A 7,324-nucleotide genomic window follows, 5' to 3' on the forward strand; every position below is an offset into this window, starting at 1 on the left:
GCCTCAAGACTGTGCAAGGTGTCCCACCATAAGTAGTAGGCTCCAAAAAGCTTTTTGTATCAGGGATGGATCCTATTTCTACTGCCTGAGGGCTCCTTAAGCAGATCAAGCTACACAACAGTCTCACTTATGCAGAGTACCCAGTCCAGTCCCATTGAAGCTCCTTGGCTGTTGATCTAAATCTCATGAGTTCCCACTAGTTTGGTTTGGTCGTCTCTGCAGGGTTCCCCACCATAAACTTGATGCCCTCTGCTCATAGAATCCCTCTTCTCTCATTTCAACTGGACTCCTGGAGTTCAGCCTAGTGTGTGGATGTGCATTTCTGCATCTGCTTCCATAACTTTCTAAGTTACAGGCAAATGGTTCGATAAAGACAGTCAGTGTATTCACAGATCTTATTACTGAGGTAAGCCAGTTCAAGCTCCCTCTCTAATATTACTAGTAGTCTAAGATAGGGTCATTCTTGTGGATTTCTAAATGGGTATGAGAGTTTTGTCAGCTAGCTAAATTAGCAGCCTACATGAGCTCATCATCTTGTGTGACCCACCATACCCTTCAATTTACAGAGTCTTCCTCTTTCCCATGAGATATGCAAATGAGGTAGCTAACTCATTGCAAATATAGTCACCCCTCTTGTGAATTTCATCCTGTCAGGCATCTAGGATGCTTGGTGTTTTCACAGCAAACTTGAAGGTCCTACTCTCAAGCTTCAAGCCATGGGGATGGCTATAAAATTGTATTAAAAAGGCTCTGCTCCAATCACAGCTATTTCAACCACACCAGTACCAGAAACTTTTTTCATAAATACCTTTCCAAATACTGTGCTTGAAGCCAATCCTGAGAAATTCTTGTTGAGCTGATCTAATCCTATAGTAACACTGATTAACGAACTCTGGGAGACAGAGCATCCCCCAGCCAGTTAGCAAATAAAAATATGCCATTTATATCTGTTGTACCTTGTAAATACTTTATTTGAATTGGAGATAATGAATTTTGTTTACTTCTTTTCTTTTGAGAATTTGTGAACTCATGTTCTGCAGTGAGATTGCTTTGTAATTTTTTCTTTTGTTGTGTAATTAACTGGTTTTAGTAACTGAGAAATCCTGGATACATCAAAAGAATTCATAAGATGTCTATCATTTTTGTCTTTTATTGATTTGAGTAGTATTGATGTTAGTTCTTAGAGTAACAGGCAGAATTCTGCTGGAAATCCATTGAGATATGACTTCTTTTTAGTTGAAAAGTTTTTAAAATCACTGCTTCCATCTTTGTCATAAATTAGGTTATTATAACTTTGTCATTTTTTAACCAGTTTCCATGTTCTGTTCCATGGGTTTGATTTTTTTTATGCCAATGGCAAGCTATCTTTATCACTATAGCCCTTTAGTGTAATTTGAGGTCATGTGTTGTGATTTTGCAGCTGTGTTCTTACCCCTGAGGACTGTCTTAGTTATTTGTGGCTTCATATTATTTCTGATTGTTAATTCCCTACCTGTAAACTATGACACCAGAATTTTGATATAAAATGCATTAAATCCATAGCTAAACATTTTCTCTCAAAAAGCTACCTTGTATTATAAATGAATTATTTTTTGTCACATAATTTCTTGTGATTATGATTTTCCTTCCCTGCTTCCCCCAGTTGCCCCAGTTTGCCTCACCTTCCAGGATATTGCAAACATGTGATATATGTACATAACCTGCAAGCAAAACATACATACACATAAAATAAAAATAAATGGATACTTGAAAATTTCTCCAACTGCAGCAGACATGGTCTCTATATGCACATATGGAAGCTTCAAATGATTATGTTAAACATACTTTTTTTTTTTGGTTTTTCAAGACAGGGTTTCTCTGCGTAGCTTTGTGCCTTTCCTGGAACTCACTTGGTAGCCCAGGCTGGCCTCAAACTCACAGAGATCCTCCTGTCTCTGCCTCGCGAATGCTGGGATTAAAGGCATGTGCCACCATCACCTGGCACATTAAATATTCTTATATCAGGGAAATGCATGAAAGTTAGGTTCCTATGACCAGTATTTCTATGACAACAATCTGATTGTTCAGATTATTCAGCAGGTCTCCTGGGACCCACTTTATAAAATGACTGAATCATCTTCCACATACATTACAGACTGTAGTCTTACCTACATATATACACCCTAGCATGCCATAAACACACATACACACCAACACATCATTGTGTGTGTATCCTCTCTCTCTCTCTTGATCTATCTAATTTTATTTATATTTCTTATATATTATTTATAATTACATACATTTATATACAATTGAAAAATAAAAATTATAGACTATGTTTCATAAGACTGAAAAATTTGAGGAGTTGAATACATGAATATGAATATAAAACACTGAAAAACATGTTTTGCATCATTATATAAAAAAGATAACCAGTGTAACACACTGAGAATGTGTAGAATAAATATTTGTACAATTATATCATCTAAAAAGAAAGAAATATTAATTAAATATCATTTACCCACTAGAAGAAATTCCTGTTGTAACAGCAGTGTTTACACAACATATTTGGAGGCACATTCATAGCTAAATATAGAACTAACATACTGTAATTAATCTGATAAATTCCTCCCTTTTTGCTAAATTTCATCTTATCATATGTTGCTGTCCAGGCTGCTAATGAAGAAAAGGCATCAACAATGTTACCCAGATCAGAAACCTACTAACTACAATATGAAAATGTCAGGAATTTACATTCAAGCAGGATACAGTAATAAACATGGTTAATCCAAGCATCCAGGAGACTAAAGCAGGCATTTCAAGGCCAACCTCTGAGTTTGAAGCAAGCTTGTTGTATAGAGTGAGTTCTAGTGCATCAAGGGCTACACAGGAAAACCAGTGTGGAAGTCATAAAAGAAGAGGAAGAGGAAGAAATTACATCTATCTGTGCATTAGTGGCATGGCTTTTATGACAGATGCCAAACTATCTTGTGTCATGTTGAAGCCAGATACTCGGGATCCTATTCATGGTACTTTATGCTCTTTCAAAAACTGATGACTTAGAGGTCTTAAGCCCAGAAAGAATTTTTAGCATTGTTTGCTAAAGTGGCATGGAACTAAACTGCCTCCTAATATTCATATTTGTACCAACTCCAACCTTCATCATAGTTTAAATATTGCACCCTTAGTTTCCCCCTACTGCTTTTTTAAAGACCCATATTTTATTATCCCTTCTACTTAAAGGCATTATCCATATTAACAGCCAATTTTTAGTGTCTTGATTTCTACAAATATTCCAAGTTTACTAGGCAAATCTAAAGACTCAACACTAGGGTCCACATATAAGACAAGAAATGAAAGTAGGAGACAGAATTTTTAGAGTAAAGAAGGGATCTGGTAGGTTTGTGGGGGTTTTAAAAATGAATTAGGGTGGATATAACCAAAGTACATGACATATATGCATGGGAGTACTTAAAAAATAAAAGTCATTTATAGTAGTCGGCAATGGAGGCATCTGTAATGTCAGCAATGGAGAGTCAGACATGAGAGAATTGATTTACTCTTGCTGGCCAGACAATACACACACACACACACACACACACACACACACACACAATGTTGTACATTATATTGATAAGTGTTTGGGTGCCGTTGAAATTCACTAATAAGTTGGATCATGAGACAGTGTGCTGCCCCACATTAGGTCCCAGTATACTTGTATTAATGTGTCCCCCCAATGTTCTCCCTACCTCAGTCCTTGGCAAATGGAAAGGAAAATAATCAAGTAGCACAAGAGTGAACAAACCATGTACTGGTACACAGAAATAGAGTAAACTGTTAGATGAAAATCATTTTTCCTTTGAAATAATAGAAGGTAAATGATTCCCAGACACTTTCCAGAAGCAGAAGGCTCAGCTACTGTTTATCCTTAAGTGTAATCAGGCCTGTGGTGGGAAAGGCTGATTGGAAGGCCTACCCAAGGGCAGATCTTTCTCACAGAGGCTCCTGCTAACACTTGTATTTCCTAGGTTGTCGTGGTCAGTGTCCAATGGATTCCATGAGCATCTGACTATCTGATATGGAACTTTACTGTCTTCCTGTTGTTTTCTGTTGTATTCTTTCACTATTGGGAGCTGTGTACTTAGTAAACTCAGTCCTTCAAGACTGAAAGCACAGCCATTATGGATTGTTTCCCATACAATACATGCACATACAGAAACACAAATAGAAATTTACACTGAAAACAGTAATTGTGTATTGATGGATTCCACATTTGCAGTGACAATTTTATACTACTTTAAAAAACTGGGATGGAAAAGAGAGTTCAGTTAAGGAGACAGATCAATTGCCTAAGGCTGGAAGTACTATTGCTGTGCAATAGGATCATAGCCTGGAGACCCTACATTCTGTGCCTTCTGGAAGTATGCTGGCAGAGTTTTATTATGCAACCAAGCACCAGGCTGAGGCTCAGGAGTCCAGTGGAAGAGAGTGAAGAGGGACTATATGAGCAAGGGGAGTCCAGATCATGATAGGGAGACCTTCAAAGACAACTGAACCAAGCTCATAGGAACTCATGGACTTTACACCAACAGCAATGGAACCTGCATGGGATCAGAATAGACCCTCCACATAAGGGAGACAGTTGTGTAGCTTGGTCTATCCGAGGGGCCCTTGGCATTGGGAGCAGGACCTATCCCTGTTGCATGAGCTGGCTTTCTGAAGCCCATTACCTATGCTTGGACACCTTGCTCATCCTTGATGCAGGTCGTAGGCACTTGACCCTACCTCAACTGAATGCATCAGGTTTTGCTGTACCCCCACGGGAAGACTTACATTTTGGAGGAGGGGATGGGGGGTGAGTTGAAGAGGAAGGCAGGGGAGAATGAGAGGAGGGATAAGAGGGGGATCTGTGGTTGGTATGTAAAATGAATAAAACAATTTTTTTAAAAAATAATTGAAAAAAATGTGCCTCAGCAGCTCCCAATGGTGCTCTGAACCATTCTTTTTTTTATTTATCATAATTGTGTTTTAATTTTACACATCACCCATGGGTTCCCCTGTCCTCCCCTCCACCCACTCCCCCCACCTTCCTCCTAGCCCCTCCCCTACATTCCCATCTCCTCCAGGGCCAAGGCTCCCCTGGGGATTCATTTAAACCAGGTGGATTCAGTACAGGCAGGTCCAGTCCCCTCCTTCCAGGCTGAGCAAAGTGTCCCTGTGTAAGCCCAAGGTTACAAACAGCCAGCTCATGCACTAAGGACAGGTCCAGGTCCCACTGCCTGGGTGCCTCCCAAACAGTTCAAGGCATTCAATAGTCTCACTTATCCAGAGGGCCTGATCCAATTGTGGGCTCCCCAGCTTTTGGTTCATAATTCATGTGTTTCCATTAGTTCAGCTATTTGTCCCTGTGCATTTTCCAATCTTGGTCTATTTAGAGAAGGCAGATTCTGTGTCTCAGGGAGTTGCTCTAGGGTCAACACAAGCTAGTTGGTTCTGTGAGTCACAGATACTTTCTTAGCCTTCTCAGGACTCTTGGTCCAGTCAGAGCTGATTGATTCCGTGTTTCAAGGTGCCTCTCTTGGTCCAATGAGAGGTGGCAGATTCTACTTCTCAGAAAGCCACTCTTGGTCTTATGAGGGCTGTCAGATTCACTGTCTGCCGAGGTTACTCTCAATCCAATGACAGCCCTTTGTCCAGTGAGAGCTCTCTCTTTAGGCCCAATCAGAGCCCTCTATGTCTGAATAGTGCTGGGGATTGGTTTCCAAGCCTCAGGAAGTGGCTGGGGTCTTGGGAAGATGGTAATGGGGGCAGGGCATGTAGACTGCAGCATCTGATGCTGAGGGGTCTTGGTGAACAGGGAGTATTCTTGGAGGAATCCTGCCTGGTTGTTTGCAACTGGTGCCAAGCTGGGTGGGTGTTCCTGGGCAAGGGATGGGGCCGAGAAATGGGTCCTAAGGGCTGGCCTCACTGGGTATGAACACAGTCACTCACTTCTAGGTCAAGATAGAGCTGGAGGTTGGTTTCCAATCCTCAAGAAGTGGCTGGGGCCTCAGGAGGATGGAAATGGGGGCAGGGCGAGTAGATAAGAAAATTTTTTTTGACAAAAGTGGGATTATCTTTACATTTCATATGTTGTGGATCTTGCTTGCAAGTTTAGATGTTAGGAGTTTCCTACTATAAACTTCTAGCTTGGACAGAGGCTTAACTTGCTGAGTTTGAGTGGAGGTAGAAAAAATAAAACTAGTATGCACTAACTAGCACATCATGGACTACTGTTTTTGTTTCTTTTCATCTGGACCTAAGCTGGCTCAGGAAACCTTGGAAACTGAACCATCAGATTATATTTCTTATCAATCTATAAGAATGCCTTCTTTTTAGAGTCTGGTGTTATAAAAAAAATCTGGTATTGATCAGTACCAAAAATATTTACCTCAATTTATACATATAGTCACAATAATCACAAGGAAACAGTAGTCCTCCTCACCCTGCAAGAATAACAGGTTCTGTTGTGCTTGGTTTAGAAAGTTTTAGGTGTAGACCTTCTTAATACCTTGCTTCATAGAATCTACATTTGTCTGATAAGATGTTAGATTACAAGCCATATTCTTTATCTGGAATGGATGTACTTGGAGTGGCTGTGGAAGGGTCGATCAATTTGGAATACTAATATGTAGCTGCTGAAATAATTTCAGTTGCTTCCATTACATGCTGAGCAATGCAAAGTTTAAAACAAACCTTCCTGAACACCTTGAAGATCATTGCATACTGCATTTGGAAAGTATTTGATGCCACTGAAGGTGAATCAGGTTACATCTCTACTGCATAAACAGAAAATGTCATTTCCAGACCTCTCCTATAGTCCATATATGGAGAGATTTGATGGCCACACTGTGGAGCAGCATATACATCATTTCCTATAATATTCTAAGCCAGGCTGCTGCATGATACAGCTAATAATGTCCCAGAAAAATGTCTTAGTTACATTTCTATTACCCAAGGCAACTTATAGGAGAAAGAGTTTATTTTGGGCTTAGGGTTCCAGAAGGTTAGAGTCTATGATGGAAGATTGTAAGCCATAGACAGTAGAGGGCTGAAGCAATAGCTGGTAGTTCACAAATTGAATTGCAAGCAGGAGGCAGACAGCATAACTTGAACAGCACAAGTGTTTTGAAATCTCAATGCCAAGCCTGTCCCCAGTGAAACATTTCCAACAAAGTCACACCTCTGAATCTTTCTCAAACATGTCTACCAGCTATGGATCAAGTGTTCCCATTTGACCCTATGTGAACAGTTCTCATTCAATTTATCACAGAGGCTTTTCTCCATATCCTCATGTCATCTGTGC

This window comes from Onychomys torridus, chromosome 1 (genome assembly GCF_903995425.1).
Source record: "Onychomys torridus chromosome 1, mOncTor1.1, whole genome shotgun sequence".
NCBI lineage: Eukaryota > Metazoa > Chordata > Mammalia > Rodentia > Cricetidae > Onychomys > Onychomys torridus.